The 13,895-nt window shown below is 42.3% G+C and overlaps 1 protein-coding gene across 6 annotated transcripts in view; it reads left to right on the plus strand.

Annotated features, from left to right (window-relative positions):
* FOXP1 (forkhead box P1) overlaps positions 1 to 13,895 on the plus strand; it is a 375,390-nt gene that overhangs the window by 36,243 nt on the left and 325,252 nt on the right. Inside the window, exon 1 of one of the 6 annotated variants that reach the window (XM_025456559.3) lies at positions 9,405 to 9,552. The exons of the other annotated variants lie outside the window; for them this stretch is intronic. The gene's annotated coding sequence lies outside the window, so the exon portion shown is untranslated. Of the gene's footprint in view, positions 1 to 9,404; positions 9,553 to 13,895 lie in introns of those variants that run through there. 6 annotated transcript variants of the gene reach the window in all.

The following is a 13,895-nucleotide window of genomic DNA, read 5'->3' on the forward strand; positions in this document are numbered from 1 at the left end:
TTTTGAAAGCCAATTTAGCCCTAAGAATTTGCCCTAAGATTCCACTGATTTGCCTTATGACTCCCAGCCCACATCCAAGTGCCCCAAGTGAGGGAAGTAACATGGTAGGAAAGGTGGATATCTCATAGGTTCCTCCTTTGGCTTCTCCCAGCCCTCCTGTCTTGTGCTGGACCCCGGCTTCTGGCTCCCTCCAGGCCTAGGCCAGCCCTGGTGGTCTTGCATCACAGCCTTGGAAAAGGTCTCAGAATATCTGACGTAATGATCAAAGCAGTCAACAGATACAGCAGAGGTATTGGCCTTCTGGGATGGAAGTGCTTCAGGCATAGCACTGGCACAGGGCGGTATGGAATCCCCGCTGTCCTTTGAAGATCCTGGGTAGCGCGGTCATGGCCAAGGGTTTGGGGGGCCAAGGCTGTTTTCTGGCCAGTATGAGTATTTCAATATTTTAACAACTTGTTGAGGTGACCACTGTGTAGGGGTCGAACCTCATCCCTGAATATACCTCCTTTCCCAGCAAAGAGACTGAGGTGTGGAGAGGCGGAGGTGATTTCCAAAGTCTTGGTGAGTTGCTAGTGTACTCTAGGAGTAGAGATACACTCTCTTGCCTTCTAGTGAAGTGTTCTTTCTACTTCACTTTGCACCCTCTTAACTAGAGTGTAGAAATATCTTCTTTTTCACTTCTTTTCAAACCAGAGTTGATTAAAAGTTTTCTTGGGTAGCCCTGGTGGCTCAGCGGTTTAGCGCCGCCCTCAGCCTAGGGCGTGATCCTGGAGACACAGGATTGAGTCCCACGTTGGGCTCCCTGCATGGAGCCTGCTTCTCCCTCTGTTTGTGTCTCTGCCTCTCTCTCTCTCTCTCTCTCTCTCTCTTTCTCTGTGTCTTTCATGAATAAATAAATAAAATCTTTTTTTTTTTTTAAGAAATTTTCTTAGGGATAAAACTGAGGAAGAAAAAAGATGTCAGAGCCCTGAAGTGAATGACTGCATACCAGAGAGCTAGCTTGTTTAGATTCTAGCTTCATATGGAACGGCCTGGCACAACTTATGGGACGTTTGTGACTCCTTCCATCTCTGTCACATCTCTTTGCTGGTCACAGGACCTTGCTCCAAAATATCCTTTTGACACGATGGACATGTCCAGTGGCTACCTTCTCTAGCTATTGCTTTTCCATGTTTGTGGAGAGTTGGGGGCTCTCATTCCTGCTCTGCCTGCACCACCTATATGGCCTTAGTCACACACAGAGTCTGCCCCCCCCCCCCCAGGAGGATAGAGTTTGACTAGACCCCCTCCTAGGTACCTTTCAGCTCTGAAGTGTGTTCATTCTTCTCTCTCACCTGAGATTTTCCCCATCTAAGCCTTATTCTTTCCACTTAGAGGTCTGGGTCCCACAGTTGGCACAGAAGAAAACTGATTTTTGGTCACAAAGACATCTCACTGAATGTCCATTTGCAGGGGGGACCTCCTTGTCTTTTGTCATTGGTAAAATTGGTTAAGGAATTTCTGGTAAAATGAATCTCCTTCCCATTCTGACTGGGATTTGTGTTTTTGTTTTTTTTTTTTTTTATCCTCCTCCTCCTCCACCACCTCATTGTCACTGATAGCTCTCCATAGCATGACTGGGTGGTGATTCTGTGGCTTTTCTTCCAGCCCACTGAAGAAGCTCAGGAACGATTGTATGGTGTGGAAAGTGCCTCACCAATTAAATAAAAGCCTGGTTCATATAAAGAGACTTGTTTCTATATGGAAAATATGAGCCTTTTTTTTTTTTTTTTTTTTTTTACATGGACCAGGTGTGGATTAGTTCACTGAACCTTTCACCCAGCCATATTCCCGCTTGTAATTCTTCTGAGGCATAGTTCAGCCAAGTCAAAGAAACATGTTATTAAAGGTGAGCTGAAAGGCATTTAAAAAATAAACAAACTGTTTAAGACCCTAAATCAGTAACAGAATCTATACACACAGACTTGAAAAGTACAAGAAAATGTGTTTCAATATCTTTCGCTTCCAGGCCAGATTCTCCTCTTGCCTTCTTTGAACATGTCCCCCAAATCCTTTTTGGTCATTGGTGGGATCAGCAGGTGACTCTGAGCGTGGACCGGAGCTCTTTCGTAGCTAATGACTTACCCTCCACTGAGGTAGGGTGAAACTGCAGTCTTACAGCTATGATTCTCCACCCTGTCTGGAGGGGAAAAACAAGTACTTCGATTTTATTTTAGCACTGTGTCCTTAAGAAGTTTAAAATCGAATACACATTCTCTCTCCCTTTTTTTTTTTTTCTACCTTTTAGCGTAGCAGATCACCAGATCGTATTAACAGCTTGTAGAGATAGCAGAAATGAGGCGTAGGAAGTTTGAGATTTACATAAGTTGTATTATCCCTGCTTGTGATAACAGTGGCTATCATTTGGGTGGCACTCGCTGTGTGCCAGCCACTTGTGTAAGCACTTTTCCCATTAGTGCATTTCTTCCTCAAAAGCATGTTATGCACGATAGTTAAGACCGTTTTGTCAATGAGGACAACGAGGGACAGAGAATGCCGGTAACTTGCCTGAGATCACAAGGCCAGGAAGCAGCAGAGCTGAGTTTTGAACTTGGGCACTTGAGTCTGCGCTCCTAAGGACAGAACTATCCCGGGCTGAACTGGGCTGTAGGGTACAATATCACAGAGTACTTAATATTAATTGAGGCAGCCCAGGGAAGCATTACGAAACAAAGATATTCATGGTTGGCCTTGGCACCCCCCTCCTCTCCCTACCCCCACCCCCCCAGACATTTCCCCGAACTCAAAAATTTTTTTTGTTTTCCTTTGGTGGTTTTTACGGTCTGGCCCCTTCCCAGCGGAGGACTAGGAATCAGGCATTGGCATCCTGTTGTCCCGCTTCTCCCTTGATTATCTTAAATTTTCATTGTGATTGTGGAGTTCTGGAAAGCCTTTCTCCCAATTATATTGTATTTTATTTATTTTTATTTTTTGAATATTTTATTAAATATTTTATTTATTTGGGGCGGGGAAAGAGGGAATAGAGGGGGAAGCTGACCCCTGCTGAGTGAGAAGCCTGATGCAGGGCTGGATCCCAGGGACCTGGGATCATGACCTGAGCCAAAGGCAGATGCCCCACTGAGCCCCCCAGGTACCCCTGTTCTCCCAGTTTTACAGTAATTCCAGAAGATAGGAGCAGAAGAGAAGAGGCATTTTTAGGGGTGAGTCTTTTTGGCTCACTGTTTATGAGGTGCACAGCTCCTTCCAAGGGGGACAGGAAGGACTGTTTCTGCATGGCGGGCACAGCGCACCTCTCAGAAACTTAAAAATTTAGCTGAAAAGAGTTGCCCCCACCCCCACCCCTGCTGCTTTACATGACAGAAAAGGGAGCGAGTTCAGGCAACAGCTTCATCTAGTGCACTTCTGAGTAGCTTTGCTTCGCTGAAGACCATATGCTGAGCTTGTCAAAGTCATCTGCCCGTTTCAGCCATTCTTGTTTTAGGAGCGTTAACTTGCTGTATTGGGGAAGCAGCATGATATGTGAACAGCCATGCCAGGCTTCTACCAAATGTCCCTGGTCCTCTATCAAGTTCTGAGGCCATTCAGTGGAGCTTTATTGTTATAAGGATTAAAGACACCCTCGCCGCCCAGCATCAGTATTAGTATTCTTAACATAGCATCCTATGAGTGTCAGAAACCTTTCTAGCTAAGGAGCCAGGGAGGGCGGGTCCCACCTGGTTCTAAATTACATTCGTGCTCATGAGTGGGCTTCTGGTGGGACCGGGGGAGGTGGTGAGGTGCAGAAAAGCCGAGAGATGGGTCAGAGTTGAGTGGAAAGGGGAACTGGGATCTGCCAATATCAGAGGATTCAGGAAGAGAGGCATGGGAAAGGAAATGGGACAAAAAGGTGCCAGGAAAAGTTGCCTCATTGTTTGGCATTTTTCTGGTGGCCAGAAGTTAAGTTTCTACTTTACAGTCCCTTGCAAGCCCTATGGGCACATAGCAGCCAAGTTTTTCAGTTTAAGGACCAATAAAGTGGGGATATGGGTAATAGTGGGAGACCATTATTTTAAGGGAAGGATTTTTGGGAGATTTGCCCACCTGACTATGTGAGTGGGTTCATTCTTGAGTGTCTTTCTCCATGGGTCAGCACGCTCACTATAAAATTTAACTGTGGAGCCACTAGGGGTCTTTTCTATGGGTACCCAGGTGTAAGCTGTGTTGCATATAACAATAGGAATAGGGGAGCTAGAATGAGGTACAGGAATGTTTTTATTCAGCTTACATGCTGATTCGTGTTACTCATTCCCTATGTATTTATTGAACAACTACCATATGTAGCTACCATTCTGCACTGGCATACAGTGTGCAAGACAGATGAAGTGCTTGCCTTCATGGAGTTTGTATTCTGACAATGTGTCCCAAACTGAAGTGCACACAGTCAACATTAACATGACTGGTTTTATCTGATGCCTGAACTTTCTCAGAAAAACCAAACAAAATCAGTTTAGCTGCAGATTGGAGCCGCCAGGAGCCAGATGTGGCCATGGGAAGAATCTCTTTGAGAGTTTGTCATCTGGCTCCAGCTGTGTTAACCTAGGTCTGGTAGGCAGCCATGGGTTGTGTCTGCCAACTGGTGGCCAGACACTAGTGCAGGCTTAAACAATTAGCGGAATCCCTTGCTTGGTGGCTAGCTCCGCCGTGTGTGTCCTAAGATTACCACTGCTGTCCAGACCAGGATCCTCTGTGGTCTTGGACAGAAACACCCAGAAGGGAATCGAAAATCAGCTCCTTGAGAAACTAGGCACGGCTTTCTTATCCTGGAACATGGAAAGGGATGCAGGGGAGGTACAAAACCAATGTCAGCAAGGAAGCAGAAGTAAACCAGACGTGGCCCCCCACATGCAGGTCTTGATTCCAACTGAGAGTGCTTGCCTGATACAGACCACCTGCCTCTAACATGCCCCTGCAGAAAAGCAGAGAGTTGGCCTACAGGAATCTCTCCTTCCCAGTTATTATTTTTTGATTGTTGTCCCTTGTAAGACCTATTTATGATGACCCATGTTGCTTTTACTCAAAGATTTCCATTAAAAATCTTAATTCTCACCTTTGAAAGCAATGAGATACCCACAGATTTGCCATAACATACATAAATAAATAAAATGCTTCAACCTACCTGCATGTGGAAGGTTTTATCTATGCTTATGTCTATATCTATAGCTATAAACTGAAGTTTCTGGTTTAAGGTACTACTAGGCAGGCTCTGCTCTTCTCTGGGAAAATAATGATTTTGATCATCTATTGTCCAGCAAGTTCCTGACACCGCAGTAGTTGCTCAGTTAATGTTTGCAGAATGAGACAAATGAAGAAGATTTCCAGTCAGCCTGCTGACTTTCAAGGATGATGATTAAAAATGAGTGAAGTTCTTTCAAATAATAAGTAAGGGAAACAATCCACAATTTAGAGCAAAAAGAACCAAAAAAAAAAAAAAGTAAAGGTTTAATTGGAATAATTTCAGAATTCATCTTTCAAAGGTCCACATCTAGTGTCTGATTATAACAGAAAACACGAGGGTAGAGATTAAAGCTTTCAAGGGGGCTTCTCTTGAGCCTTAGCAGATTTATACACATAGGGACATCTTTATCACAGTGAGGTTCAAAAATATAGTTGAAGTGGGGGAAAATTTTAAGATACTAGTTTATGTGTAAAAACCAACTTTTGCATTGTCAGTGCATTGTGTAAATTTGCCATGCAGGAAACATAAGTGAAGCCATTTGGTTTTGTGGCATTGGTGTGGGCTGGCTAAGGGGGTGGGGGATAAAGTTGAGGCATTGATATAGTATGAGGAGAGCCAGATGGTTGTATTACACATCTTTTGTGTTCTTGTTTGCTTCTTAAAGCAGTTGCAGAATTTTGCCCTTGGCGATATTTTCTTCATGCTTGTATGTTCTGCTATGAATTTACTTTTTTGCAAGAGTACTTTGAAAGAAAAGCCTTGCTCTAAAAAAAAAAAAAAAAAATTTTTTTTTAAACTTACGTTATAAACTTGTGAAGTCAACAGTGTGTTCATAAAAATATTTTTTACATGGTGAGTATGTTAGTAAACAGTGGGAGGAGCTGCTTTTCTTTTTTCTTTAGCACACTGACTTCAACGACATGTCAATTCAGAGAAAGATATTTGCAAAAATATAAATGTGGAATTGGTGATGGATGGACGGATGGAGATAGAATAGATATGTTTTTCCAGTAGTAATGAGGCTTATCTGATTAGAAATTTTAACTTTTTCTATCACTTGTAGCAGCTTCTCAGATTGCGGTTTACCTGTTTTTTTGTTTTGTTTTGTTTTGTTTTTATCAGCAAGTCTGACTTGGTGGTATTTAAGTGAAGTGAGAATGCTTCGAGACAGGTCGGTGGCTTTAGCCTGGGTGTTTGGTTGGCATTCATTACAACTGTTTGTCACACCACCCTTGAAATTTATATTTATTTCCTACTGAAAGCAAATTATATTTTGCGATCACCAGTGGCAGGGGATAGTGAAGATGTTCCAAGTGCCTGTAAGAGGTGAATTTTTATCACTGAATGCTTTTACTAAGGAATTGCTTTGGAGCTCCCCCCCCCCACTCACCCCCAACCCCCATGTGATCGAATGGTTCAGAATAATTTAATGCCCTTTTCGCAGTTCCAGTTGATCTCTTTTTTTTCTTCGCTCAAATGAGAGAAGAGCACAAACCTAGGATCCTCGGGCGCTGGTTTATTCTCCGCGGTGCACAGATTTCCAGTTTTAGTTGGAACCTGCAGTCCCTGATGAGAAAACAGGAAACTTAGAGTCCTAACCTTATTGAAATCTCTGCCCGCCTTAGCCACAAGTCTGAGGCAACTCCTTCCAATAATGAAGCCATTGTACGCATCATATCTGATCAGTTCTTGAAATGTTTTAGTAAGTCTATCTTACAACATTATAAGAAGATAATCAGCAGCCTTAGAAGGTCCCCATCTGGACTGTAGAGTTCTTTTACTGAAAGATGTTTTGCCTTTTTGAGATAGCTCTCGCGTTTCATCATCTGTTCCGCTGAGATGAAGTGCATATGAAAAGTCAGTGACTCTGAATCCATCTGTTGTTATTATTTTCCACTGATAATTGGCTTGAACAATGAAATGTCTGTGTCTGCAGCCTTTGAAACTGTACACCCTGTTTATTTTCTGGAGGTCTCGCTGCAGCTCCCCCGCCGCCATGTTCCTCCTCCCTTCCCTCGCACGCTTACAGCCAGTGGCGCTTGTGCGAGGATGACATCTTTGACTCTGTGCATCAGTATCGTGTCACTCGGCGTCTGAAGCTCGCATACGCATTTTTGTCACAAGCCCCGTGTCTGCGCCGCTCGCTTCAGTCTCCAGCACTCTTCTTGCCACAAGAAGCTGAGCTGGGCCGCAATGCATGGATCCCTTACCTGGCTTGTCGTCTTTATTTCACTTTCCTCATTAAAATATTAATTTCGAGTACAGTATCTAATACCTATGGAATTAGATACCACCTATAATTGTATAATATATTCAGTTGCATCCAGGTTTGCACGATACAGAGCATTAATATTGGATTCCACTAACAGCACTTCCATTAGCTTGCTCAACCAGTATGAGATATAGATGAGCTAGGAAGCATAACTACCCGCCAGAACTGCCAAAACAGTCATTAGAAGCTCCATTGGGATGGACAAAGGCTTTTTCACAGTGATATACTGATTAAATTTTGTTCTATGGTTTATTTGCATCAAGGTTAGATCACTATCGTCTGTGGAAGGAGGTTATCTAACACCTTATTTGGAAGGTCATTTCAAGACAAAATAGCAAACAGAATAGACATCTTCAGTTTCTTTGGGAACAACCCCTCTTAGGGAACCTGTGTTTTTATTCTTGGGGGGGGGGGCAGTGAGTTGGGGAGTCTTTTAATTTTTTTTCTCTTCTCTCCCAAGTTATGGCATAATTTCATATGCTTGAGATGGGGTTTTTCTGCTTGTTTGTAATTTTTAAAAACTTTTCGGTAATATTCATTTGCTTTTGCTGTAGAATGATATAGCCAGAGAGCAGTGTTGTGTTAATAAAATAGAACTTGCTTTCGAAATAGAAAGCTGCCTTATTTCCCTTGGCTGGCTTAATTGCAATACATTCTCTGAGGCTGTGAAGGATCTGTGACCTACCGTTTTTGGTCCAAGTAATAATGTAGACACATCCTATAGAATAGCGGTGCTGGTTTTGCCCCATAGTACTATGTGGCATTAGGAGGAAGTAGATGAACATAATCTTATTTATGTTTCAATCGAAATCATTTAATACTGCAAAAGTTATTAAAAAATAATTAAGTTACTAAGACCAACATGTAGCTGGAACATACAGCAAGAGGTTAGAGGTGAGTGCGTTGACTCCTTAGGCTGAGGAAAGGCAGTAGTGAATTCCTAGTGCCTTCGTGTTTTTCCTTTTGCTTAAATTCCTCGGTTCTAAGGACAAATTATGTTGAGGTATGGCATATTTTCTGCCGAAATGGAGAAAATTGTTGACTGTAATTATGTTATTTAATTGAAATTATAAGTGGTTGAGGCCACTCAGTTAAAAGCATCCTTTCTAATATATGGGTAATGTTTTTAAATGAGTGGTCATGGATTGATGACATTTGAAAGGCAGGCGTTTGGGATGTATTTTTGGAAGACTCAAATTAGGTTCCTTAAATCCTTAGTGAACCGAGGAGTGTAAAGTGGCATTGGTTTTTTTTGTTTATCTTCTTTAATTGAATATGTGTCATTATTTTATACGTGTAACTGTATATACACGTGTATGTGCATGCACATATATGCGTTATGTATGCGTGTGTATATTTTAGATCTGTAAATTTTGTGCATATATAAGCTAGTCCTTTCACAGGTACGGGTCACAGGGACTGGTTTGTGGTGTGGCAAAGCCCAAAAACAAAAGGTAGATCTCTGACCTTACATTGTAGCCGAAAAATGTGATTGTTTCTAACTCTCACTGCACGTTTAGAGACTTAAATGCAAGCTAAGATAAAAGTCCAGTGATGTGTCTTATGCCAACTTCTTTTTGGAGTAGCTGGAGATAAAACAATAGCACTATATTCTCTCCCCATTACCCGCCCCCCCCCTCCCTCCAGGAGTGAGTTCTTAATTACTAATGAATGCAATTCATTTTAATTGTTATTATAGCAACATAACATTTAACTGTCTCCTGCTTAGTCCTTGTGCCCTGGAACAGGCGGTGTCTCCTGTCAGAGAGAGGACAGGTAGAAGGCACAGCAGGCGTCTGATTGAGCCAGTTATTCATTTGCTGAGTGTTTGTGTTTATGCAAAGGGGCCTCTTCCTGCATATTTAATCTAGAGTAAGGCAGTGGCTTTTGTTGTGTTTAGCCCACATACCTTCAGTCCTTCCTCACACTGCCGCCAGCCCGGGAGCCCCGAGAGCCCGCAGGCTTCCCAGCGCCTGTAGTTTCTCCCTTCCAAACTCTCAACTTTCTTCCGTTGTGTGAAAATTGCCTCTCCGGCCCCAAAGCTTCCCTTCCTCACCATGAACGGGTAAGTGTGTGCGAAGCCAAGGCTGAGACTTTGTTTCATTTTACAAATGTTGAGAGGCTACTTTCCTGCTCCTCTGGGCGCCTGCTGCCCGGGTGCTGGGTGCTGGGTGCTGGGTGCCGGTCCCGGGCCCCGGGCCGCCGGCAGTTACTGGCTGCCTTGACATCGACGGGTACAGGTGCCTCCTAGGCACCCAGGCTGAATTTTGGACTGGCAGAGAGAGCCTCTGGGAACCGGGGCCGGGGAGGAGGGGGCAGGGGCGGGTGGGTGGGGGGAGAAGGAGAGACAGAGGGAAAGAGAGGAACAGCTTTATTATTCTTTGTCCTAACAAATCCTGTTTTGTAACTATCCTGGAGATAATGCTGCCATTGTTTGCTAAAAGCCTTCAAACAGTGTCTAAGACCTAACTGTAAGAAAGCAGTGAAACTCTGCTGCTGTATTGTCTACACCCGGGCCAGGGTCCTCCCCGAAGGTCTGTGCCGGAATAGGAAGGGTTTTCTTTAGTGGAAATCGAATCGTCTCTTCATTGATATTAATAGCACACTAGAGAGGTTGGCCATGATGCTCCGAGAGGCGGTCGGGAGGGAAGGAAATCTGATCTTGCTGGGGGGGGGGGGGGGGGGGGATGACAGCCTCTTGGCCCCACGGTGGAGGAGACATCCATCCAGGCTCAGCCTGCATAATGGCATCCTGGCTTAACTGTTTGCTCTAGGAATTTTAATCTTGAGCTGTTTGTTTTACTATCTGGGGTCTTGCTATTTTTTGTTCCCGTACTGTCTTTAGAAAGCACCATATTCAGGTTCTAATCCGGTCTTTTTAAAAAGTGGATTAAAAAAAAAAAAAGACTCAGAGCAATTGATGTACTGTGCACTTAGATCATTCTGGGCGATGATGGTAGAATTATGCTTTCTTTTGGAGTGTTATAATTTCAAAAATGAATTGCCACAACGGAGAGGGGACGAGCCACCCAAGGAAGATATGTCCTGTGTGAAGATATTTCAGGGACTAGGAATTGTGTCCAGGGTCTAAAAGAAGGAGTTTGCATTACCAGTTAACTGTTGCCTCTGCTTGAGTAACTCTTTTCAACAGAAGAGTGTGCTGTTCCCCCGCAGGTTGGAAACTGTGAGAATTTAAATAAAATTTCATCAACCTTATTAAAATATGTAGGGAGTTGGGTCTTCTTGGGTACAAATCAGTCTAGAGACTTAGAAGCATTTATTAACAGTGAGGCTGCTGTAGGTTTTTAATAATAAAATTACAAATACCCTATCTAATTGTAAGTATATGACTTTTATACTCGGTTTTTAAGGGGAAAAATACTTTTTTTTTATGAGGAAAAGTAACTCCGTCAGAGCACCTTCTGTGATTAGCGCTATTGTATTCTTAAATTTTGATTGATAGAGATAATAGTTTTCACTTAAAAATACAGACAGGTACTTTAACTTTCCATGACAATAGCTATTTGCATTTCTTTTATCTTTTTGTTTAACATTTGTGGGGGTTGGGATGGATTTGATTATTAACTCTTATTGCACACTAAAGGTAAATCTAAAACAAAGGCTTTGTTAGAGCTTCAAAGAGAAAACAGCAAATATTGTTTTTAGGTTTCAACATTTAAAGGCTGTTAAAGGATACCTATAAAATATTTTCACATGACCATGACCAGGGTTTTACTTTTCTGTCAGGTAATAGAGAGTAGTTTCTCCAAATGAGATGGACCAATGTGGAGCTGCTGCTGTGGGGGCCGCCAGCCTGAAGCAATTTCCCCGGGTATGCCTCGCCTGGGGTCGCCTGTACCATGGGGCTTACCTTCTAGTATTTTCGGTTTTTCTTTGCAGGACGGACCCCAAGCTTAGGTTCCATGATTTGGTGAGAGTCCCAGAGGTTAAGGAGAAAGGAAGTAAAATGTTCCTCACCTCCAGTGGAAGGGACACCGGGGAATGATGGTGGATTTCCTTGGTAGACAGAAGTACGACAAATATAGTGATTGCAAACCAGCAAGCCTGGGTGGCGTCCCAGAGGCCTGAACTGTACAACTGTGCCTTTTCCTTCCTTTTTTCCCCTCTTTTGCCCTCTTTTGCACTCCCGGTTTCTTTCCCTCTTATTTCTTTTCTCCTTTCCTTCCTGCCCTCTTTGCTTTTTCTTTCTGGAAGCCTGACTCAATATTGAAGTTATTAGAGCAGAGAAAAAACTCTTTGCAGTTGATTTCTGAGTGGATTTTCTTGTCTCGAGTGCAGAAAATGAAGTGACCCTTGTACTATCATTTTTCAGCTAGGCAAATTTGTGTTGATATGCTCCTGTTTTCCTAAGAAATCTTTGAAAAACAAGACCTGAAAATCCACGAGTTAGGAGTCTCTAGTTAAAGAGGCAGCAGTCGCTTGGAAATTGGCCCATTTCGACCTTCTTTTTTCTTAGATGAAGGATAGATATGTTCTTTGATTGGAATATTTGGGGTATGAGAAGTTTGAACTATGTTCCTGGGCTTTAAGAGAAGAGATTCTCTGGCCAGGGACAAGTTACCAAATCGCTACCTTCCTCGTGGGCCAGGAACTGGCCATGTCATCTTTACATCTCCAGTGACACTGGTGCATGGTAGGTCCTCAGGTGTCATTTGGTGGACTGGAGGTGTTAAGATGAAAAACATTGGTCATTCTTAACAGTCCCTTTCACATAATCATATAAAATGAAACATAATGCAGAAATCCTGATGCAGATCATTTTCTTTAGCTGCCATGGAAGAAAGGGGAGGACATACTCTTAGTGGGAAAACTAGAGCATATATTGTTCATTTTCAACCTTGTGAAATGAAGTGCAGCCTCCATGTTTACCTGGACTTTGGTTCTGTCTAGGCCATACTGGTTAGCATTATGTATTATTTGCTACATGGATGAAATGAGGGGCAAAATACACCCCTACAGAATGTGACATTGAAGCGATGTGGTGACCAAAGAGGTCCACCTTGAGGAAATTCTTAAGGGGTGGGGGTTGGGAAAATAGAGTAAGAGGTGAGTCCCTTAAGTTTTCTAAGATGTGGGTTGCTGCTGAAGATTACTGTCTGGCTCAGCTTTATGGTCAACATAGAGATTCAGGTGAACAATGCTCTTGCAAACAATAGTGAGGTAGCCACACCAGAGACAGTTCTAGTGTTCACAGGGTCTTAACTACACAGAGAATGACATGAAGGAAAATAAGTCATTTCTACTTACTGTATCCCTAGGCTCACTTTTAAAACCTAAAACCAATAGGAAACTTCAGAAAGAGGGGAAAAGACAATGGAATTCAGATGGTAACAGCAATTTAAAGATGATGAGTGGGCTGGAGGGGAATATTTTTCTTTTTATATTAGAAAGAAACTTAAAAGCTTTACATAACCGTTTAATTTTAGTTTTGATGCTCCTGCGATGAGTAAGCATTTAGGTAACTAGTTGATATACTTGATAAGTAAAAGTGATTGTTAAAAAAAAAATAGTGAGCCATTTTGTAAATGGAAGCTTTACATTTTGGGAAAAAAAATGAAATGCGGGTTGTTCTGCTAGTTGTTGATTTCTGATTCTTCTAGGCTCGTCATGATGCAGACTCAGGCCCCAGTACTACTCCCTAATTTTCTTGTCTGTTATATTGACACATTTCATTTAATTTAGCATGATGGCAAACAGCTGTTGAACTATTAATCTTTTCTCTGCAAAGCTAGAAAAATATCTTTTAGATTACTTGGCTAATGTATACTAAAAACTAAAATCAACAGAAATAAATTAATGAGTGGTCAAATGTGCCTATGCATTAAAATTTATGGAACTTCACAATGGAGGAAAAAATGATTTGTATCCCATTGCCAGTTCTTTTTTCTTTTTTTTTTTCATAAGTAAAAATTAAATGTAGCCAATTCTGTATTGCTTTAGTAATTATAAGTTGGAGGGTCAGTTGTATAATCTTGGTTCCCTAGGGGAAAATTATACTTGTAAAATCTGTGAGGGTAAATCAGCTTGTATTTCTGCTCTGTTCACTTAGACACTGTACTATGTAGGCAGGTGCATAGAGAAATAGGCCTAGTTCTTCCCTGAAATCCTTCTGCAGGTTGGAATACAGGGCTGGAGATAACTTTTTTCATAGTAGGCATTTTCAGTAGGTTATTTTTTTAAATTAAATTTTCATAAGGTCCACTTGTTTGTTGGGCCTATATGATAGCCATCTCATCTACATTGCAGAGTCTAATACTATAGATCTGACTGCCAAACATGCAAAAACAAATGCAACTCAACAGATGACTGTGAATGTTAGTTCAGAGCACCCACATTGGAGGATATCTCAAGTAAAAAGGAGGGAGAATGGCAGTTCTCGCCTTGAAA

This window comes from Canis lupus, chromosome 20 (genome assembly GCF_003254725.2).
Source record: "Canis lupus dingo isolate Sandy chromosome 20, ASM325472v2, whole genome shotgun sequence".
In the NCBI taxonomy this organism is placed as follows: domain Eukaryota; kingdom Metazoa; phylum Chordata; class Mammalia; order Carnivora; family Canidae; genus Canis; species Canis lupus.